This window comes from Lates calcarifer, linkage group LG18 (assembly GCF_001640805.2).
Source record: "Lates calcarifer isolate ASB-BC8 linkage group LG18, TLL_Latcal_v3, whole genome shotgun sequence".
Lineage (NCBI taxonomy): Eukaryota > Metazoa > Chordata > Actinopteri > Centropomidae > Lates > Lates calcarifer.
The window spans coordinates 11,521,642-11,545,925 of NC_066850.1; the positions used below are offsets into that span (position 1 = coordinate 11,521,642).

A 24,284-nucleotide genomic window follows, 5' to 3' on the forward strand; every position below is an offset into this window, starting at 1 on the left:
ACCGCAAACATGAATCCCTATCTATTTTATATATTTCCATTTTGCTGATAGTATTTATGGGGGGCGTACAGTAATGTAAGTCCACTGGTCATTCCCACAAAATTATCCAGGAGGTAGCCACAGTCTATGGAAGTAGTTCAGCAATCCCATGGCATTCTGGGTAAAAAAGAAAACTTAAATGCACATATGCACAGTTTACAGATGAATTAAAATGGACTTAATAAAACACTCAGTTGGCACCACTGGACATTTAATAACTTGCTCTCTCAAAGCTAACAGTGCCTTGTGTTCACATTGTCTCATACAAATGTTGGTATAGACAATTTAAATAAAGTTTAACAAAGGACTGTTCTCTTTTTTCAGGATCCAGGTGATTACTGGCAGTTAGGATGAAGGTTGTTCTTCAGCTGCTGCCTTGACCTTCTGTGATATGTTAGGGTTTTAGAAAGAATTACAATTATTTCGACCAATCAGAAGCGGTTGCTAGGCGGAGCAGAGACGGCCGACCAATCAGCGTTTGTCTACCAACGCTGTCTGGCGTGTAACGTCATTGACTACTACAGACCGTGCGGAAGGAGAGCAGACGGGTGGAGGAACGAAATTGGACAAACGAATGAAAATATGGTGTAAAACCGTCGTTTAATTGGTCGCTTCGTTGCTTTGACTTGTGAGCACTCTGAGAAACGTAATTACTGAAGACGTCTGGATGCTAAAACAAGCTTTGGAGCTGTTTTTGTCGATCATGAGTGAGGCTGGACGCTGAGCACACCTGCGAAGGTACGGCTAACAAGCTAATTAATTAGCGACAAGCGTTTGCGTTAGCTACAACCATTAGCATTATCGGCGAGCGTTAGCATTAGCCATGTCTTTTAATGCTATCTTCTGGGCTTATATCCACTTTAAATCATTGGTATTGCGTGGATAACAGTGTGTTTGTGCTTCTGTGACTATAACGTCACGACATGAGGTGTGGGTCCCCATGAAGAAGGAATGATATCACAGTAGGCGTCTTGGTGGTCGCTCTTTGTGGCCACAATTGTGTGTGCCATCCCGGTCATTTAAGTCTGTTTGTGGCGGTACAGTGTCTAGTTGTGGTAGTTTTGTGCCTCTTCGTGGTAGTTTGCAGCATAATAACTCTCTACCAGGTTGTATTACATTTATTTATGAAAACACTGTCTCTCTGTGGTTGGTTGTTTGTGGTTGTTTGGCATCGCATTGTGTTTTCGTCTGTCTTGTTTTGTGTCGGTTTTGCGTCCCTTTGTGGCCATTTTTTGTGTCAGTGTGGCAGTTTAGCATCTCGTTCTAATTGCATTGTGTCTCAAGTTTTTGTCTCTTAGTGGTTTTTGAAATTATTTCCATTTCTGCTCGTTTTGCTCCGCCTTGCGGTCAGTCGTATTTCCGGGATATATACATTTCCTCGATCTGAATTATCATTGTAAACAACAGCATTACTATTGAAATCCCAGGTCAAAGCAGATTTAATGAATTTAACACTGAATATAGTAGTGACAGGTCTTGTGTTATCTTATTTTCTCCTTGTGGTCATTTTGTGTCTCTTTGTAATTTTGTGTTCCTCCTTGTCATTTCAAGTCTGGTGCTTTTGCCTCTTGTTATCGGTTTTGTGTGTCTTTGTGGTTGTTTTGCATCGTTTTGCTTCAACACCTGGCTGTTTTGTTATGCATTGAAGAGTGTCATGTTGTGTTTTTGTATGTCAGTGTAGTTTTGTGCCAGTTCCTGCTAATTTAATGTTTCTTTGTGGCCATTTTTGTTTGATTGTGGTGGTTTAGCATCTCATTGTAATTGTTTTGCAGCCCAGCCTTTTGTCTCTTTTGTGGTCGTGTTTGTATTTCTTTACATCTCTGGTCCTTCCTGGTGGTTTTTCTCCTCCCTGCGGGCAGTTTTGGTCTATTTCCGGGATATTGCAAGTTAAGACCTAGCAGTAATAAGCTGTTTTGACCATGGCAATCCACTGATCCCCTGTTGTGTACATCAGTGATTTGTATTTCATTTGTGGTGTCTTGATGACTTGACTGATGACAGTTTTAAGTCCCTGCCCATCCAAAGTGAAGGAGTTGAGGTTACTGTTGAAAATCATTACATTGAAAATTAACACTTCAAATATTTAATTTAAGCTTTGAAAGTGAAAATTATGGTTTCAAATTTTTAAGTTGTGTAAGTCTTGGTGATAAAAAATTGTATTACTTTTTTATGTATAGTTTATTAGTTTTTCAAGTGTTGTACTTGTATTTTCCAGGTTTTTACTCGGGCGTACTTGTTCAGCTGCCGCAGCCTGAAGGGGAATACCAGCTCTCACCTTACAGACCACACAGGTATGTGTCCTAAAGATTTACCTAGTCTAAACTGTTAATGTATCTATGTCACACCTTGGTATTCAATTAATGTAGCCTTGAGAGTGAAGCCTGTTGTTGATTAATCACCTTTATAAAATGTCAGAGAATAATGGCAGTTATAATCTCCCAGACTTGAAGGTGATGTCTTCAGATGTGTTGTTTTGGCCTTAATATAACTTAATATTAAATGATAAAGAAAATGATCAAATTCTCACATTTGAGAAGCTCAGACTTTGGCATTTATTGCTCTCAATTTTCTGCCTGTGGACTGATCAGTTTGAGCTCTCCTCATCTTACCAACACATTAAAACCCACAAATGCTTTAGATTGTTATTGTCAAGCATCAGTCAAAGTAGACTTGAAGAAGTATCTTGTGACTGTTGACTTAAGTATAATTACCATAACCACAAGTTAAAATCCTGCATTCAAAAATGTAGTTAAGTAGTCAACATGATTATTTCAGTGAGCTTAGCTGATGCAGTTAAGTTAGAAAATTAATATAACTTTGGTTGATCTTTTCCAAATATTTGTATTTGGTTCTTCAGGAGGTTGTAACCGTAAACTGCTCATTCTCTGAAACATCCTTCTGATGTTTGGAAAAAGTTCTGGTTCAGCTATGATGTTGAATATTTATGTATGTTTTGGGGTTAATAGGTAATAGTGAATTGATCATTTTCCTTAGAATGTTTCTCTTTTATTTCCTCCAGATGTCACCACTTTGTCCGTGACTTGCCCAATGAAGATGATCTGAGAAACCAGAAAATCCACAACAGAGGTAATTTGACATAGCTGAGCACTGATGTTTCCTTGTATATAATCCGTAATTAATCTTTGGTCTGAATAGTTTAACTATGTCACAAAACTACATAACTTAATAAAGTTTACTTACTTAGTTCATGTAAACAACCAGTTGACTATAATATTACAAATAATTATTTTTTTCCTTCTAAAGTCTAAGACTGAATGCTTCTGTAAAGTGTTGGAACGATAAATGTTCTTATTCTCAATTTGTGACCTCTTATGTCTTCTTAGAAGTAGTTATATGATGTAGTATTTCATGTTTTTGAAATAAATGTTTTGTGTTTTTCAGATGAACTCACAGAAACACCTGGATCCACTCAAGGTAGAAAAATATTTTTATTTCTTTTAAAAACAGAACAGGGAACAAAATAGTCCTGAAACTTTGTATAGTATATTTTTTAATTAAAATAAATAGGACACTAAGAAGTCAGTTTAATACATCTATACAATTTAAGTAATAATTGCAGTAAGCTGTAATATTAGATGTAGACTGTAAAAGTAACTAAACTACACAATGTATATAATAATAGACCATAGTAAGGTAACTGTTAAAGTAATAACTCTAATTACAACAGTAAACTGTCATAATAGAAGAACACTGTAATGTTAGAAGTAAATTGTTTACATAATAACTGTGATAGCAAAAGTGTACAGTAATAATAATAAGTTAATAAGTACTTAATATGAAGTATCAGGACTATTTTAAGCCTCAGATAGGGACACAGTCTTTACTATGAGTGTAATAAAGATAGAATTGTAACTAATGTGTTTTGTCTCCGCAGGAGGAGGACGACCAGGAGGAGGAGGAGGACCAGGAGGACGAGGAGCACCAGGAGGAGGACGACGACAACGAGCAGCAGCAAGAGGAGAAGTTCTGAACCTCAAAGAGATGAGACAAAAAAAACCTGAAATGTTTGCCAGAGAAACCAGGAGTTAGGAAGCTACAGACAGACCACAGATGACCTCCACCATCTTGCAGCTTGGCCCCTGTTAATGCTGTTATACTTCATGTTAGCGCCCACCTGCATTTGACCACTGGAGAGGCGCCTTGTTTTATTCTCCCAGTCAACACAGTGAGCACAAGGACATTTCCAAAGACTACATGTCTTTCTATTTAACTGCTTATAATACAATTAATCAAATAATTATATTATAAGCAGTTACATAGAGACATGTTAGTCTTTGGAAATGTCCTTGTGCTCACAACTATAATGTTGGCTGGGAAAATAAAACAAAGCGCCTCCCAGTGGTCAAACAACTGTCATTATCTTTGCTGTAGTTTGTTTAATGTTGTCTGGAACAAAATCATTAAACTGTTTATTACTAAACTTTTGGGTTTCATGTTTAATCTTTATAATTAATACCAATTGTTTTCTGGTATTTAATACTAGTAATTTTTTTAAAATATTCACCTGCAGGTAATACACATATTTTTGCAATAGTAATCATTAGTAGTAATTATTTTTGGTAAAAAGCCAAATATTCTCTACTTGCAACTGTTGAACTATGCATGGCTGAGAAATTTGAATTTAAAATGTTTAAATCCTACACAAGAATATCAGTATAATTTATTTGATACAAACATGAAAAACTAAGAGTAATTAAAATTTAGAAAAAAGTTAAAGTTATTAAAAGTTTATAGATTTCTGAAGTTTGGTAAGTTACAGTCCTGATCTTTAACTTAATGACACCTACTCCAGACAACATGTTTGAAAGAGTCAAACTACAGCTCAGATAATAACAGAGGCAGACTGAGGAGAATAAACTAACACTGACCTGGAAATCGTACTGTCTGTCTTCTCCCTGATGGCTGTTGGTTGAAGTTTGAGTTCTGTGGAGAAAATCAAAAACAACAAACATTAATGTAAAGCTGCAACTGTTTAAACTGTTAACATAAAAATACAGAGGGTTTCTGGGTACTAAAGTTCAAACTGTCAAAAGGTGAAAAAGTAAAAGTCACTAAATCCACAAAGAAGCTATCATGTGGACTAATTAGAACTGAACTAGGCCAAGAATTAAATTTGATATGTAAACAATAAAGAGGTGGTGTTCCTCTATCAACCAACTCCTGTTGTTTCTAGTGCTCTAGTGTTCAAGTGTCAAACTGAGAAGAATAAACTAACACTGACCTTCTAGAAATCTTAATGTCTTCTCTCTGTGAACTGAAGTGTTTCCTGGTTCGAGTCCTGTGGAGAAAATCAGAAACAACAATCAACCAAATCTGTCATACTCCACAGTGCACTGAATTTAGCTGCAAGTCTGAAAACTTCTGACTTTTATGAAACTGAATCCAATTAATAGGTGTTAAAGATTTTAGTCCCTGTAAATTAGAAACCAATGGTACATTTGTTGTATTATTTAATCTTGTCAATAAACATTTAATTCATTCATGTTAGTCATGTGTTTTTCATTTGCAGAATATGACTCAATGTAGAGCTGATGTTAACTTGTGTCATTTTATCATATTACATGATAAAACAACAACCTCTGAAAGTTACTGTTCTAGAAAAATTCTCAACTTACAATAAGAACAATAATATCATTCCAAAAATTCAATATCAGGCAAAATTATTTTAAAAATGTCATTATTTTATTCCACAACATTCTGAGTGTTGTGGAATGTGAAGCTGTACCTGGATGTGGAGGCAGTCAGCACGGCTCCTGTCTGGTGTAACGTCAATTCCATCCCTCATCTCCAGCTCACAGGTGCAGATTATCCCCATCATGCTTTGCAGCGTGGGAGCTAAAATTCACAGTGAAAACAACATGTAAACAACAGACTGAAGAGGATCACATTGTCTGACTTTTAATTTAATTCAGTATTCTTATATAAAGACAGCTGGCAAGTTCCAACTGTTAAGTCTACAGAGGTGTTGCTGAAGCTTCCTGTCAGCTGATTTATGTGGACATGGTCCTCCTACCTGTTACCACATAAATCAGCTGACAGAGAGCAGAACATTTCTGATGAAGACTGCAGGCCTGGCAGTCAGAATACATCAGTTAAAAAAAGAAGATCAAAAACACCATTGTCTTTACATTAAAGTATATTAATATACCTTTATCATGCAAATCCCTGTTCCATGACGGTCCCATCAGACACGGCTCTCTCATGTGTGGTCACCTGGGATTCAGCCAGAGATCACTGTCCATACAGAAGAAGACCTTGTGCTCCAGACCCACCAGCTTCTCACACCCTCAACTGTAAAGAGTACACAGAGACAAAAAGCAAAACATAAAGTTATGTTTTAATATTCAGTGCTAAATTTAGCAACTTTGGCATGGATCAGTATTGTAGACAACATTATTACAGTTCAATGGTTTAAGTATGATCTACTGTCCTTAACCCTACCCCTTACTTAAGCCCAGTGTTCCCTCTATTGCGCAATCGCGCACTGCTCCCGCTTTCTCCGCGCACAGCAAAACTATGTAGCGCATAAAATTACCGTGTGCGACAGTGTGCACGTCTGATGTTGCTCACAGTGGTCCAAGGAATTCTCAGGGAGTTTGTGTGTATGCTCAGACACATGAAAAATTAGGGGCAACATTGCTTAAGCCTTAACCTGATGTTGTTGAACCTGATGTCTTACCCAAAATCTCACCTCTGTTTTATCCAAATTCAAACCCTACATACCCAGAGAGCTTGTGTGCCCCTGGGCAGCATAAAGCTTTCGTCAGGCTCTTGAAGGGTTGCAGATCTTTCCCTTGGCTAAATCCTCACTTGCAAAATTTATCTAAATAACTCAAAGTTACCAGGAAAGGCCCCCACCACCACCACCACTACCACTTTACACCCCTGACCCACATGCTTTACGAGTCGCGTAATTGTATCATCGCGTCAATCATTCCCGTCCACTCTACGACATTAGGTAAAATGAAGCAGGCAAACATAAAACAAGAAGAATGTTTAAATATTAATTCAGTCAAAGAGGACATTAACCAGGGAAACCGTCATCAGGGAGAAGGGAGGGACCGAGACACCAAAGTCTCTGTGTCAGTTCAACACTGGAGACGTTTTGCAAGATTTGAGAACCTCCACTCTGTCTGTTTCACATCAGTACGTTTGTTTTGGAGCTCTGTTAGTGGCACTGAGCGATGACTGAGGTGTGCAGGTCACAACAATGAGACGTGGTGTTTGACAGAAACATTGTTGCACATTAAAAATATTTAGGATTACAGCAGGTTAGGTGCCTCTACAGACCAGAGTCCCTTGTGCCCAAAGAAAAGTTAGTCATTTCACACAACTAGCCCACGTGAGTGGTTTCACTGACGTCTCCACGTATTAGTTAAACTCACACACATCAAAACTGCATCAATCAATCGCTAAAGTGCACGGCTGCATCGCCCTGCGTCCCGACAGCAACCTGACAGGCAATGCACAGAGTTGCGAGGGCCCGATGAACGCTGCTTTCAGGTTTAATCCCTCATTATAAAAATATAGCGGGTAGAGTGTAAAACTAATTTTAATTTGACAGAAATCTGCCTTTTTAAAACAACAACATCTATAAAGTGGTGAGGCCGAATGAGACTAGAATGTTTGAAATGACATCAAGAGCAGAACTAGATGCTTTAGCCCTTCTGATATGAATCCGGCGCCCGTGCCAGGAATAGACACACAACTACAAAAACAAACAGAAAAACTTGACCATAAATAGACTAGATCGAAATGTAAAATGATACAAAACTACCATAAACACGCAAAACTGCCACAAACAGACAAAAAAGTGATGGCAACCCGACACAAAATGACCACAAGGGGACACATACGATCGAAACGAAATGCTACACCGCCATAATAAAACAATATATGGCCACAGGAAGACCATAATAACCAGGAACAGGTCAAAAACTACCACAATCACGCATACATCGATACAAATAACGACCAAATAAAAACGACCACAAAGAAAAAAAAAACAGAACACAAAGACAGACAAAACAATCACAGCGAGATTCAAAGAGTCACAAAGTGTCTGCAGATCCAACAGCTTCTCAAACTCTCCTCTGGCTTGTGCCTCAAGAAAAAAGTTACAGAAGTCACAGAAATGCACAGCGAGGGCAGAGACAAACCCAAACATAGCGTTATTATATGTCCGCATTTGAGACCAACAAATTGAAATAAGGCCAGCAGATATAATTAAAAGACGAGACTAATGCTAACGCTCGCCACCAATGCTAATGCCCACCGCTACTACGTTAGCTCGTTAGCCTTACCTTCACAGGTGTGTTCGGTGTTCGGCGTCCGGCCTCACGCGTGACAAAAACAGCTCCGAAACTTGTTTAAGGACTCAGCCCTCTTTAGTAATAACATTTCTCACAGTGCTAACAACCCGAGGCGACGAAGCAACGACTCAAATGTTGTTTTTACTCCGTGTTTTCAGTCGTTTTTCTGACTTTTTTCCTCTGTCGCGCTGCTCTCCATATTCTCGGTATGCTCTTTCGGTCATGGCCAATGACCTTCCGTCGCGGTCAATGACGACACACGTCACACGACTTCGGCAGGCAAACTCTGATTGGTCACCTGATTCTTCTCTGCCTAGCAACCGCTTCTGATTGGTTGAAATAACTGTAATCTGTGGCAGGTTGCTAAAAGTTTGTGCAGGAATAATGCGACAGAATTATATTGACAGGATTTTTAGGGTCGTAGTAATCACAGCCTAGATTTGTGGACATATTTTAATCATGATTGTGAGAAGGACTAAAAATTCACACAGTGTCTTTACCTGGTCCAGCATGATGAGGAGCACAGTTTAGGTTTAATCCCTCATCTCCTGTTAATCTTGTCTAAATGGGGCTTTAGTCTCTCCAGTACAGATGAGCTCAAGACACTTCTTCATTTTCAGTTTGGCAGAAAAAAAAAAAAAAAATACTAAACAGACAGTAAGTGACAAGTAGAAGATAATCTGATAATGTATATGGACTCCTAACTACACAATGTATTAATAAGTAAAATCCAAACTTTTTAAACAAGCCCCAAAACATCAGCTATTGGCAAAAATGAGTGACATCTGAGTTACGTCTTTGCGTATTTAACAAGTATGTAAAATGTTGTCACTTCACCCAAATTACTAAAAACATATTTTAGTCACACAGATTGTGTTGGTTAAGCCCAGGTTCGGAGATATCCATCTCTGAGATTTCTGGCATGGCTAGACAACACTCAAGTTAGCAAAGAAAATGTGTTTGTTCATTATTTGGGTGAACCAACCCTTTAACCAGGTCTACCTCTCACTGTAGAGGTTCCTACTGTTGTAATTACCTCCACGCAGTGTCTACAGTAGCTCAGGATTACATAAAACCAAAGGATGTTAGTTATAAAGCTCCTGCAGCCTGTGTGGTCACACTCTCCTTTCAGCTCCTATTTTCCTTGAATGTGTGTAACTGACTGAGTGCATATGTGTGTGTATGTGTGTGTGTGTGTAGCCCCCCTCTAGTGGCGTCTACTCTGCACATTGGACTCAATGGCTCCAGTGTTCATATGTGTGTGCGTCTGCATGTGTGTGTATGACTGCAACACTTAACCCTGTGACCGGTTGTGGAATGAGCTCCACAGAAATCGCCACTGCGCTGCCCCCCCCCTCCCACCACCACCACCACCCACTGCACCACTGTGGTGTGTGTTACCACCCCAAGAGAGGCCAACAAGCTCATACACACACACCTGATGCGCGCACACACACCACAAGCTTTCCCTGTGTTCTCTAAGGCAGAGGTGGTGACGGCGTAAAGCCTCATGTTTAGACTCTGTGCCTTTGTTCCTCCCTGATGGTGCCTCCTCTACCTGCATATGAGGGAGGAAGTCTCTGCTGTTTCCACTTTAAAGGCAGGAAGTGTTTGATTCCCTCAGTTTCCTCGACTACTAAAGGCCCATTTCATCTTTTTCTGCAAAAACTGCCGAGTGACACGACACTATTATTCCCTCAGTCTACACCCCCACCTCCACCCCTTTACTCGTGCTCTTTGATTCATCGTGTGGCCACTTCATTTGGCCTCATTGTCACACACTTGTTGCACGCATACAACAGAATCACCTGCTGCTGTGGTGTCTGATGTGTGTTGGATGAAGTCAAACAGAGGCGCCATGTGCACTGTGGGTTACACAGGTGCACAGTGAAGGTTAGATTAATGTAAAGAGCTGATTATGGCCTTTTATAGTCATTGTTGTCCAGTGTTGACGTGAGGGACTCCTCACCTCACCACAGTTTCATTAAAAAACAACTACAAATTATGATTTTGTAAATGATCATGAGAATTTTTTTTTATCCAAACGTCCACTGCATTCGAAAACCAGTTTCATTCATCCTTAAAAATACAATCTTCAATCCACGTACATGAGGAAAGGGTAGAAAACATAGGGGCTTAATTAACTTAATTTATGTTAGTAATGTTGTCTTAAGGTGCTTTCATATCTATCTTGTCTGGTCCAAACCAAAATAGCAGATTTGAAAGGTGCCTCAGAACAAAAGGACCAAACTGACCATAAGAGGTGGTCTTGGTCTGGATAAACTGGACTGTGGTTCAGTTTGTTTTTTGTAACTGGACTTTTGGACTGATTACAGGCTCATCACCCATTTAACTATAGAAGAAGAAGAAGAGGAACCAGAAGAGAAGTAAAAATCACCAGCAGTAACACATGAAGATGAGGAGACAGAATATTTGTTGTTTGGCCTGACGATGAAATCAAAAGTTAACTTGATAAAAAGAGAATGAGCTGAATTGACAACACGCAGATGTCAGACACACACTTGTCTATAAACCAGTCAAGTATAGGAAGACACAGTACACGAAGGTGATGACAACAGGATGTAAGTATGTCAAGTGAAGTTCTTTAAAGCATTCACAAAACTGCATTATGAAACCAAAATGTACCAAAATCATGACAGGTTTGATTACATGAAGAATTTAAATTGCAGATTTTCCATTGTCCTAAAGTACTGACTGTGGCGTTTCAATCAAGATTTTAATTTACAGGCCTATGGTTTTGTGGATGTTTTCAAAAGAAGAAGCTGATTTTCATCTAGATTTGGTTCTCACTCACCTAACAGTGTTCGTTTCCTGCTGTAAGAAGTTGATCATCAAAGTTTCAGTGAATTTTGTGATGAGTAAAGCCCAGAATTTTATCTGAAAACAAAAACTGAAGATTAAAAAAGTCAGAGAAAATGCAAATGAGCTGCTGATTTTGTGCTGGAGCCCCACTAAGAAAATATGAAAGAACCAAGATATGGATAAACAAAAGTGTTTGTGTCAAAATTTGTATTTTTTAATCCACTTTTTTTTTTTTTTAATTCAAAATTATTGTTCTGAAATTCACTTTTCCCCCTAAAATTTTAACAGAAGACAATTAGCCCTGTTTGTTTTGGGTTTTGAGATGATATGGTCCACATAATAGTGAGGGAAAGACGCGAACATATTTTTTTTACATTGCTTAACATACATTATTTGTATTGACTATCCTTTTGTCACCAGTCTTCATGAATCTAGTCTGACTGTACATGAATGACGACGAACTGACATTAACCAGGAAGAAAGAGAGCGAATCAGGGGGAGAGTCCTGTGAAGGGTAAGTAGGTATCAGACTTCCTCTCTTCACACCTCAAAACAACACTCCATTGATGCCACTCAAAGACAGCAGCAGCCCTGGAAGCCCTGGCGTTAACCCCACCCTGTAACCTCCAGCTTAATGGGGTCATGGGGGTCAGGTCCTCAACAGGCAAAACCACCCACCCGCGCCCCTCCTTCACTGCTGAGGATGGGTGCTTATCTGCCAGTGTGGGTCATAGAGCTGTCAGTTGCTCTGAGCTTGAGTTTTACGTGAGCGTTATTTTCTTTTTTCTTTTTTTTTTTTTTTACCGTAAACTGATATGTGTGTGTGTGATGTTTGAGATGATGAGAGAAGACACTGTCACTCAGATAAGACATAAAAAATGAGTTGAGCATCTGAGACCAGCCAGTTACAACAGGGGTCATTTAGGGTCAGCTCCACAGCAACAGTGGCAGTCTACCTTACCTCCTGTGTATGTAACAGAACAGGAAAAAATGTTAAATTCTCCAGGGGAGGAAAAAATTTATATACTAGCTTATGGTTTTGATCTGACTGGACCACAGACGTCTGTCATGTTGAAGATGAAGTCCCTCAGTGAGGAAGCTTCAGGCCTTGAATGCTGCACGTAACACTGATGTTGTAACGCGAATGGCATTCTTGTAACTGAGGTTACTTCTGTATGATGTGAACTGAATGAACTGGGTTGAAGAAAGTCTGTTCTCTTCCAGGAGAAATCCAATCCTTTGTGTAATTCAAGAGCAGGCTTTCTGGAGAGAGGACGTCTACATGACTAGTAAAGAACAGACGTGTGGGTCTGAGGTAAGACTACGGAAACAGAGGAGAAAACAAATGCACCAACAATGATCTATGTTCTTGGATATTGCACGTTACAAATACTCAGGTTCTTTAATTAAGTAGAAGTACTAATGCAACTCTGTAAAAATACTGTTACATTTCCAAGTCTTGCACTGAAAAATCCTACATAAGTAAAAGTATGTGGGCAAAATACTTGAGTACAAGGACCCCAACTGTTTACATCTCCTTCATATCATACGTTGTTCAAGATACAGTTCAATGTTAGTGTATGTACTAATAAAACTGGGTAACAGTGTTCTAACTTGGCTCTATTCACTGTATACCGACTGGGGATTTTTGTTTTAGTCCTGCTTATAAGATTTTTAATTGGGCAGGGCAGCTACTGTATGTGACCATCAAGCCAAGTTCAACTATTTTGTATAAATTTTGAAACATTTTAATACATTTTACGAGTCATACATCTGAATTTCCTGTTCCAATTTGTCCAAAAATATCATTAAGACACTGTGAGCTCTGAACTTGCTGTGTGCAGATGACACTATTATTGCACTGATATTTCTCAGCCTAATGAAATCTGCTCTGCCTTGCACCAGTGGAACACTGTTAACTTTGATCTCACAATTAAGTCTCCATGAACAGCTAATAAAGCATAATCTGCTCTGTATCTGCTTGTCTGCGCCAGAAGCACAGAAAGCCTTTTAGCATATCTTCACTCCGGCTCCTGACTGACATTTTGTTGCTCTCGGGCTAAAACAGTGACTTATTTTTATCACGCCCCAGATAATACAATCAAGTATTAAGGAGTTAAAAATCAAACTGGATCTGCATCGGCTGAGTGGCAGATGAGTGGCAGATGCCTGTGGGGCTTCTAGTTTATTCAGTCTCTGTCTCTTTTCCACCCATATCCCTCTACTTTTCAGCAGATATGTTGACATCGCTGAATACAAAAGCAGACCTGCTTTTGATGCTATTTCGTCACCAGAGGTTGTTCTCTGAAAGGGTAAGTCTGGGATTTTATGAACCTTATTTTCCCATGTATTTGGGTGTAAATGATTGATAGGGACAAAAACCTTTGAGCAAGACAGGCCTGCAACATAATCTAATGGGCAACTGTCTATGTAATTTTAACAAGCAGAAGACAGGAGATGCTGGAATTCCACTGCTTCAATCTTTAAGTTTGTTTGTGTTATTGTGCGACACTTATGTAAAGGGTGTGAATACTTTCTCCACCACCAACAGTCAAACAATAATAAACAAACTAACAGACTGAGGCAGTGGTATTCCTGCAGCACCTGCTTTCTTCTTGTTTTTGTCAATGGAATCTGGTAGTAATATATAGTGATGTTTCTGGTTAAATAATAAGGATCTTACTCTTAAACAAAAAGGTCTGTCTCTGTAAGAATCCTATCCATAATGTAGTCAGAAACTTATAATAACAATCTGAGCCTGTCAGTGGCAAAAACACTTATAGTGGATGTACTTTTACACAGAAAAATGCCCAGTGCATCGCTTAATACTGCACCGACTGCAAGAATTTTGTCCCCATCAGTCATTTCGATGCAAATACATGGAAAAACAAGGCCCGGGTTCAAAAATCCCAGAGTTATCCTTTAATGTTGCTGGGGCTATTTGGATATATCTAAATTGGCCCATCTTTCATTCACTAAATACAGCAACACATGACATCACTTCTCTCTTGATAACTCTCATAACCTTTTCATACATTTGGCTGTAATATCCCCACAGTCTGATCAGACTTAATGACTGGGCCAGAACAGTCAGAGATTTCTGTTCTATGATAAGACCAATCAAAAGGAAAATTGCAGGCTTTTATTTCTGAGATCTAGTCCTGTTTCCTCTAAAAATGACACTGGCCCAAGCAGACAGACGGTAGCAGTTTGGCTCTGTACGTTGGAGAATCGATAAGAAATGCTTTCCACATGAGTTTTTGTTCTGATTGTTGCAGAGTGTTTTCCTCTCATCTTAAAATCAGAAGTTGATGTTGCGAGGACACGGGCCAAATCTGTTAAGCCTGCAAATTTGTGAGTGTATGTATATGTTAGATGGAGCTATACAATCATAGCAACAGTGCATACATACAGTTTGCTCTTTTGTCCTCTTTAAGGTGGGAGGAAACCTAGCATGTGCTTCTCTTTTTCATCACCAAACGGTTTAAAAAGCCATCCAGGCTGTAATCAGGAGGGACTTTGTCATCAAGAGGAAGACTCTACTACGTTACCACAGGAATGCCACAGGGCCTCGCTGATGAGGTGAAAAGGTAACACTTCAATTGGGTCCTCATTGAACACTTCAGTTGCAAAAACACCACCACTTTCCCTGTCGTCGAACCTCACACTTTTCATCTTACACCTGTTGTTTTCATTGGAAGTAATACTTTGAGGTCGGCGAGATCTAACAACAACATTATCTGTTTTCATGGATAAAAGTTTGTGATGGATATGTTTTTGAAGAAAGAGAAGCAGATAAGATTGTCGTGTCTAATGAGCAGCGGCCTGCTTCAGCTGATCCTGACCCTGCACAGGTTATATTGAAAAGTCAAACCATTAGACTAAGTACATCTACAGGGACCTTAAATGTCTGTCTTAACTTATTCCTCATGATTTATTCCTAATGTCTGAACAGAGTCACAGAGTTTGGAGGGAAATACTTGAGAATTGCAACTGGCATTTTAATAAGTGCTCTTGGAATTATTTATCAGCTTATCTTTAATCTCTATGGCTCCTGCCTGCTATGTCTAATGTCTTAATGTGTTTCAGTTGGCCTCAGAAAGGTTTTCTATTAGGCTTTTTGTTTGATCATGAATAATGTCCTGAGGGGTTAGCAGGACAAAACTGGACCTGAAGGAAAGTATTTGAAACTCTGCTTTAAAACCATTTATATCCTTGAAGAAGTCTTAATGGTAACACTGTAAAATGACCTTTTATTTATTCAAAGTGTTGCAGTTATGCAAGCCACCACAGTTTTATTGTTTTAGCTTGAATTTGCAACTAGAAAAGAGAAATTCAGCAGAAATGATAAAACTGCTTTGTAAACATATCACCTGCTTTGTTAGTTGCAATTTCACAATTAAAGGTACTTTGTAGTTTTCTAAAGGTACATTTCCATCATCTTTTAAAAACTCCTTTAAAGGAGCTATATGCTACATAGAAAAAATGGCTAACATTAGCATTAACAGCAGTTTATTTTCCAGTCTAGAAGAAACAGTGTGAGTTCAGCAACTTCATTCCTTCACTCACCAAGAGCTGTCTCCAGTAGTGGAAAGCAACGCCAGTGTTTTGCTTCTATTTCTATCACTTCATCTCTTCTTCTGAGGTTAGCATGCTAACCAGCTAGCTGCAGCCCATCCTGTCCAGTCTCTCCTCAGTCAAACATGTGAGGATGAAGAAGCAGCGCTACACAGAGGACATATTCTGACCTCTAGTAAATGCAACAACGGCTGAAGTTCTTGGCAAAAAAACAGCTGTTAATGCTAATGTTGGCTATGTAGTGATAGCAAAAACGTACATATAGCAGCTTTAAACCTCAGTGTATTTATTCAAATTGAAAACTCTGGACCAATCTCTAATCCACTGTTCTTTTAGAGGAGTATATGTGCAAGTAGCATGTATTTCAACATCTCATCATCATCAAAAAATCAAAAAGACAAATTATATCAATAATTGGATACAGGATGATTTGATAGCATGGTAACAGTTTTGTGAGGTCATACTTGACAGCCAGTACAAATAAGGAGAGAGATAAGTGGCTGTTTTCTTAAATAAATGTTTTTCTTAAAGTTCAAATTGCATAATAGACCCATTTTTCCTGAACAATCTGTAACTGTTTTATTCTGCTTACTCTTGAAACAATATCCCGACCTTTCATCAGATGTGTTGACTGTGTCAGACTGTATTTAGCCTGAGAGCAACTCTTCTATCTCCTCTGCCTGCGGATCTTCTCCCTCCTTTATCAATTCTTTTTAAACATCAGCTTTTCAAAAGCTGTTATGGATGTGATGTGAAAGGAGGGCAGTTTGAATATTCTGAAAGCTTTTTTTTTTTTTTTAAAGACAAGCCTAAAGCATCATCTGCAATTACACTATTCGTTGTCAAATATGTTTGCATATTCAATATACTTATAAAAAAACCTGCTGGATGTGGCTTAATTTAAGCAGCCTCATAGGCGACATGCAAACGCTTCAACAATGTGCTGGAGAGAGATACCTTATTAGCCTTATTATCATTACTCCTCCTGATCAGTCTCCTCCACCAGATTGTTGTCCTTCACCTAACTTTCCTCTTTATCGTGTAGACACAGACCAAATAAACTCTGCAGACGCCCGTGGCTCTCTGCTGAGGAAGGAAAGTTGGTCGGGTTGAGAAAATAAAAAATTGCGAGACCACTGATGCCAGGACTGAGTGAGGAGTGGGCTATGTTCTGACAGGTGTGGTGTCATGTCAACCGAAAGGCAAAGATGTTTTGAATTAATGAGGCCAGGTGACGGAGAGAAAAGGAGCAGAGCAGGAGCCAACACTCTCGCCTGCAGTTTACTGGAGACCTGGTGCGCTGCTTCATTTAAATAACTGCCCTTGATCTCGCTGATTACTAGGCTATAGGCTACTTAATCAAAACTAACAAGCAGTGCATTAACATCCCGCCAGGCACGCTGACACTGTCAACCTGGTTGTGTGCAAGCAGCACCCTGGGGAGAGGGGTGCAGCATTCCAGATGCAGGTGAAGCAGACAGTTGATTTAAAATGCCAAAAAGAAAGATGGCAGGTTTGAGCACACTGATTGAAAGCGAAGGCATTTCTCACTGTTAGGGGGTGAAAGAAGAGTGTGTGTGTGTGTGTGTGTGTGTGTGTGTGTGTGTGTGTATGCACTCAGAATAAAAGCACACATACCCGCCTAAGGAAGGCCAGCCTTGAGCTTTATAGACGGGGGCGCTTTGATCAGAAAGGCCGGTTCATCTTCATCTTCTTGTTGGACGTCGTCACCGGCTGCTGATGATGCTGAACACCGGATTCTCTGAAGACACAGAAAAGGAAATAAGATGTTGGAGGAAAGTGGAACGGGTAAGCCAAGGTGTTAGCTTTATGCTTAACCCTTTAACATCTAGTTTCCTCCTGGTGTTTCCCCTTGGGCAGCTTCCAGGTTGTTAACTCCTCTTATTCAACATATATATATAAGCATCTTGTACTCAACATTAAAACTATGTGATGTTTCAAATAGAAATATTCTAGATGTTATGTGCATTATTTTATACACATTTCTAGTATCTTTGTAAACTTCTGGATCTTGTTTATAATTTAAAGTTTGTGGCATTGGATACAGTTTGGCTGCACAATATGAGTTTGTTTAGTGGCTGACCTACTATTGAAGTTTGTGTTTTAAATATTAAAAAATTAACACAAAGAACAAAGGTTTGTCTGTAAATCACTTAAGTTTTCATGTGTAATTAGCTTAGTTAAACCTTAATTAAAATACATCCACCACAAAACACATTCAGTAGTCTTGTTGATGTTGACCATTTGCCAGTTCACATTCCAATAAAGTTTTGATAAATTGAATCCATTCATTTTTTTCCTTTCACATCACCCTGTTCATTTTCTTGCACTTAACATGTTTCTCTCACTGGACAGTAAATATTAGCAGACAAGTGGACTTTATACTTTTAAGTAACAAGTAATCAATTACTCTCAGCAACACTCTCTCTGCATTAAGGTTTCAGTGAATTGATTGTTTGTTGTTGGAGGGAGAATCTGTAAATCACCTCATACATCCACCTTCTCCAGTCACTTCATAGCAGCCTAATTAGCCCCATTTAAATAGGTTTATCTCAGTGTAAATATTATTAAAATGATATTCAGGAGAGTGGACTCACAGTTTTTAAGGTGACATTTAGCTAATTAATAATCAATTTTGGAGCAGTAAAGTGAAGCAGTGATTGAATGTAACTAAGTACATTTATTCAAGTACAGTATTTCATTCGATTAGACATTTTTAAGTGCTATTTTATACTTATACTGTACTATTATTATTTGGCAGCTATAATTACTATACAAATAAAGATTTTACATACAAAACATGACATGAGTTGCTTTTTAACAGATTACACTACCTAATACAATATAAATCTAACATAATGAGCTTTTTTCCTGAGCCAGCTACAAAAGTAAAATGCTACTTTCTTTCAGTTATGCATCTGTAATTATAATCCAGTGAAATGATTTATACATTTACTGCTTCTCATACTTTAAGTACATGTTGCTGTACTTTTTTTTATAGTGTAATTGCTTATAATCGCTTTTACTTAAATATCTGAATACTTACTCCACCTTTAAAGTAACGAGCAGCAAATGAGGCCTCTGTTCCATACCGAGTAACGGATCAATACAAATTACTTTTCAGTAATGTAACGAGTAATGAGTCCCTCCGCTGTGTTGTGAATGACTTTGTGACGACCTCTGTTGCGAATGCCCCCCTCCCCACCACCACCAGCCCTTCATTCGCAGAAAATGGAAATGGCTTAGCACTATCGCCGTTGCCCCGGCAACCATCTGAGTCCCCCATCTCGCGGTGGAGAAATGAGTTCTGAACAGGCTCGAGAGAGGCAGGGATTAAACATGATCCCGCGGACGGACTGTCAATCAAAACTACAACTCTCCAACCTCCTTCCGTTTATATATATATATATATATATATATATATATATATATATATATATATATATATTACAAATATTTGTACCGTGAAACTCAAAAGGTGCGTTTTATTTGGAAACGTCCGTTAGAAAGTAAATAAATAACTAAATAAATCAACTGATAATGAATCCGGTCTGGTGCTTTTTGTAAAAGCTATTAAAGCAGGGAACTCTTTTCGTTTTAAAAACAAATCCGTTATCCTGCAGCGGATTTAGTGGTGGTCGTTATATTCCGATGCCAAGAGGCGATGGATTAATTTAATTAGCCTGGTGAAGATTAATGACAAAGCATAGGCCTTTTGTAGATAAAGCTATACACTGTTGTGTGTGCGTGTGTGTCTAATTTGGGAAACTTGGGAGTGTGGCTGAAGGTAAACTCTGCTACAATTATTATAATATAGATTTTATAACCCCCAGACTGAAGTTCAGTTCATTTAAGGACAGGTTGATGTTTTTATTTATTTATTGTGGAACTGAAGCTGAAAATACAGACTAATGCTGTTGTTGATTAGCCTGATTAGGACTTTAGCTGCATCCTATTATGAAAGAGAGCTGTGAATATATTATTATTAATATTATAGCTCTTAATTTTACAGTATTATCAGTGCTGCCAAGTCTACTTGTCACTGTCTGAATACTGTATGTCCAGGTCGTTCAGGTCCTAAACATGTAAAATCATCCAATAATTCACAAGCAAAAAGCAAATGTTAGAAAAAAAATCTTGATATAGTGCAGCTGAAATTATTAGAACTGTATCATTTGATTAATAAGTAGCCTAGTGGTTTTATTTCCTTACACAAAGCCAGAATGATGATTTGAATTCTGCACAAACTGATTCATTTGTTTTAACTGACAGTTTTTGTGGTCAGAGTGACTGTAAACTCACAACAGCGTCACCGCTCTTACAGGATCTCCACTGACGTAATGAGAAACCACCACTAGTAGCCTGTATACACAAATCAATCAGATCACAATATTAATAATATGAACTCGTTTTTGTTTTAATATAATAATTTGTACTTATCTTGCATGACCTGCTCATCTTTCAGCCTTAATGTTGATGCTTAATTAGATCATTTATGTCACAGTTGGGCTGTATAAGGTTAGGAAATAATGCTGAAGCTCATTCCTAAACCGATGACTCACAGGACATGATCAATTATTAGATAAGGATCAATCACCTTAAAAGAGAAAATCATTTCCAAATGTATCCTCATGTAAAGCTCTGCATTTGTAGTATCTGCTGGTGTGTGTTTTCACCTCTAATCATATCAAGTAAATTCTCAAACTGAGAATAAAGAATGAACTCCCAGGAAATCCCTGCCTCTACTCCTGCAGTAATCACATTACAGTAACTCATTACTCGTGGTGCCACGGCTGGCAGAGACTGCTGAACTCAGGAGCGGAGAGAGAGAGTTGGGGCGGGGAGAGCCGGGACCCCCCTGCAATTTGATATTTGCCTCCTTTGACAGTCATTTAAAGGGGATCTAGAGAACCCGATAGCCGGGGACTTGCGCCCCCCCCTCCCCCCTCCAAAGGCTTTCGGGACACTTTAGCCAGGCTCGGCTCGGCCCCGCAGCGCCAGTGAGTCGCCAGGCAGGGTGTAAACGTTAAATGTTAGCTATTTGTTCCGTGGATTGCGAGGAAAATCAAGCCAGTCTTTCATTCATTCTTTTTTTTTTTTTTTGGAAACCCTCCTCCTACTCCGACTCCCCCCTCCTCTCCTCTCCCCCCTCCTCTGCTTTCTCTCTTTTCCAGACTCCACAAACCCCACAAACAGTCATCGACTAAAGCGGCTTAGGGAGTCTCCTAATAACGAATTAAAGGCAAGAGAGAAGTTTACAGAGTGCAAAGAGGAAGGGGAAGGGAAATATTTTGTAATTGCTGAGACTGTACAGACAAAGAGTCCTGACGCAGTGGAATAGGAGGTTATCTGCTACCGTGGCGGTTCCTTATCAGTGGATAAATATTTGTATATCATGGCCAACTGGGGGCTGTGCAAAACCCTCTAACGCGTTGTTGTGATTGTTGCAGCACAGGTTGATCTACATGGAGATAGCTACTGTATACGTCCTCTGCACACCTGCAGCGTGGGGGGTCGAGGCGCTGCCTTGCAAAAAGCCATTTTTCAATTATGAAGTTAAAAGAGTGTGTGTTTTAATAAACGACTGCTCATTAAAGAGGGAGTACATTCCCCCGCAGATAACAGGCAGGTTGCATTGTGCTGATCTCCCCCTGGGAGGACTCCTCACTGGATGTTTGTTCCCTCCACCCCCCTCCCTTCAACTCCCCAGCCTCGCATCTCATTAAGCTCATCTCCACATCTCTATCTATCTCCAGTTATCAGGGCCGCAGCATCAGCCTCCTCATACGGCCTGTTTCTGCACAGACAAAAGATTAAGATTTCCTCTCACAGGGGTGAATTAAATCAGGCTATTTTGGAGACCCCTCTTTTAAGCAACAAACCAACGTGATCTAGTTGTTTTTCTTTCATATGAAACCCTCTCTGGACTTCCCAGTGGCCACCCAGTCCAGGATTATTCTGCTCAGCCAGGAAAGAGGAGGGAGGAGGTGGCGGTGGTAGAGGAGGAGGGAGAAGAGGGAGGGCTTGCCTGGATATACCCACCCGCCTGTAAGTGTCCATCCCCCGGTTTGTTTGACATGGCAGTGTCCCTGGGTATAAAACCCGATAAACATCTGGTGGCGCTGCCAGGACATTGGAAAATGAGGGATTGGGGAGAGAGGCAGTGGAAGAGGCGGGCGGGAAAAAAACTAAATCATAATGAGAAGAAAGATGGGCAGAGAGAGAGAGAGAGAGAGAGGGAGAGGGAGACAGAGATGCTGATCAGCTAATTACAGCTGCAAATAAAATGCAAATTTATCCTGGCACGATGAGCACGCCCAAGTTTAAACATAGCGCCATCCAAAAATTCAGAGATGCACGGGCACACAGCCAATGGCGACTTCCAAACAAAGACTCATTATCCAATAATAATAATAATAAATGTATATACTGCTGATTATCACCACCATCTGTAATATTAGTATTAGCAGTAATAATATTAGCCTCAGCATACTGCATCCTGCTGGTTTTCAGACTACAAGGCAACACCTCCCGCCTCTTTCAATATAAAAAGGGGGAAAAGGGAAGCTGGCATGTCTCCCAACAACAGTGACACCACCATGCACATGACGCTACACATCCACAATCCAACAATTACAGTTCCCCACACTGTTAGCCTCTATTTACACAGGAGGGGAGGGGGCGGCACATGCCTCCCTCCATCTTATGTAGTGATTAATGATACATCGCAACCCAAAGATTAATCATGGAAAATTAAAAAATCTTGGAGGTACTCATGAGAACTGCAGCAGTGTGGCTACATCAGGTGGGCTCTAGGATGGAGGGATGGAGGAGGGTGGAGGGATGGAGGAGGTTGAAAACGAATTAGCTTCATCGAATCTTTTTAGATGCAAATATTTTGTTATCTCCACTTTGCTGCACTGTTTTTCAGTGTTTATGATTAATTATCTCTTCTTGGTGAAAAATAAATCATGCGAAATTAGGATCTAGCTGACTCCACCGGCGTAAGCAGAGATGGCAGGTCGATGCTGTTAATTTCAGGTTGAAATTGACACACTAATTATAGTGCAGAGTGCTGCTGGAACACTAGCAGGCAAGATTATACCTCTGTGCTTCTATTTTTTTCTTTTTTTTTTTTTTATTATTATCAGATCCCCCTTATATTTTACCAATTAAAAATCGTAAAGGCATTTCATTGCCCCGGGATAAAAAAGCAGCCTCTCTCCTAACATGGCCATCACTTTCCCCCATCAGATTCATTGTGATGTATTAGATGCAATAAATTATCCCATGTAACAAAACATGGCGAGCTGAAAGGCTGATAATCTGCAGAGGGGAGATAAGGATTCATTATTCCAAATCATTATGAATCCAGCGTTGGCTGTGACTTCTTTCTTAATCAGCTTCTGTGATCCTGGATACGTGAAGGGAGCAGATAAGAGCAGAGTCGTTTATAATTCTCCCCACCTCGGCCTAATATTTTAAAATAAAATCGCAGGGAGAAGCCGCCGTAAAAAAAGAAAGAAAAAAAACACACATTGGCTTAACGTTTGGAGGGTGCACAGGACGAGAATAATAAAACACATTGAGAAAATAAATAAGTAAATAGATAATACGTGGCCCATACATTTTTGGAGGTGTTTTGTCTCAAATTAAGGTCATCTTATTCGACATTTACAGCGAAGAATCATGTAGGCAGGGGGGAGGAAAAGGGAGATATATACTGCAGCGTTTATTTCACATTTGGAGAGGGGAAGTGTCTAATAAAATTTAGGCTACACCAGGAGGCTATAAAAGCGGGTGACCGTAAATGATTTACTCCGTTTATGCACTAACGGGGCAGAAAAGCCACGGTACAGGGGTGGGTTACAGATAAAGCGCTGCTGCACTGCAGCTGCACAATCTGAAACTGCAAAATTAAGTCTGAAAAAACAGGAGAGCTGCTACATGTGCCTGAAAAACGCTGCTGTATTTAATCAGAATATAAAGGTGACATTATGACTCCTCATTCTATCTGCGGCTGAGATTATAAATATCAGCCCGCTGTGATAGAATTGATGGGAATAAAAGGCCAGTGTGCGCGCAGGCTCCGCTTGTTATTGTGGCCTCAGTGTACCGGAGGGTTTGTGCTTATAGCTTGTTGTCAGCCTCTGCCTGTCACGCGGGAGCTCGCGTCAAATTCTACATTAATCACGCGATTTCACGGCGGCGGGCGCACGCGGGAAGAAGAAGAGGAGGAAGAAGAAGGAGAGGAGAGGAGGAAGCGTGACTTTGGACCGGCTCTTCCGTTGGGCTATAACCCGGTTCTGGGAGCGCAAAAAAACGGACACTATATGCGTATATGTGATACAGTGTGGCCTAGTAACGGAAGGTAAACCCTAAACGGCATCCAGGACATTTACAGTCTCCATTTACAATTAATTAAGAACTGACTCCACAAAATCCACACCCCTCCTCTTCTTAAAAAAAGCATGTCATTTTATATCCGCT

At 39.6% G+C, this 24,284-nt stretch overlaps 2 long non-coding RNA genes across 5 annotated transcripts in view; one reads left to right on the plus strand and one right to left on the minus strand.

Moving 5' to 3' along the window:
• LOC127143522 (uncharacterized) overlaps positions 1-5,547 on the plus strand; it is a 56,000-nt gene extending 50,453 nt beyond the window's left edge. The window contains exons 4-8 of one of the 3 annotated variants that reach the window (XR_007815008.1): positions 364-777; positions 2,255-2,330; positions 3,059-3,126; positions 3,442-3,474; positions 3,935-5,547. This is a non-coding gene — a long non-coding RNA (uncharacterized LOC127143522). The remainder of the gene's footprint in view (positions 1-363; positions 778-2,254; positions 2,331-3,058; positions 3,127-3,441; positions 3,475-3,934) is intronic. The other 2 variants (XR_007815006.1, XR_007815007.1) reach the window with 2 other exon arrangements.
• Positions 5,282-24,284, minus strand: part of LOC108895916 (uncharacterized) — a 232,579-nt gene continuing 213,576 nt past the window's right edge. For both annotated transcript variants that reach the window (XR_001963045.2, XR_007815009.1), the window contains 4 exons: positions 17,412-17,535; positions 6,209-6,351; positions 5,786-5,895; positions 5,282-5,338 (listed from right to left, as the gene is read on the minus strand). This is a non-coding gene — a long non-coding RNA (uncharacterized LOC108895916). The remainder of the gene's footprint in view (positions 5,339-5,785; positions 5,896-6,208; positions 6,352-17,411; positions 17,536-24,284) is intronic.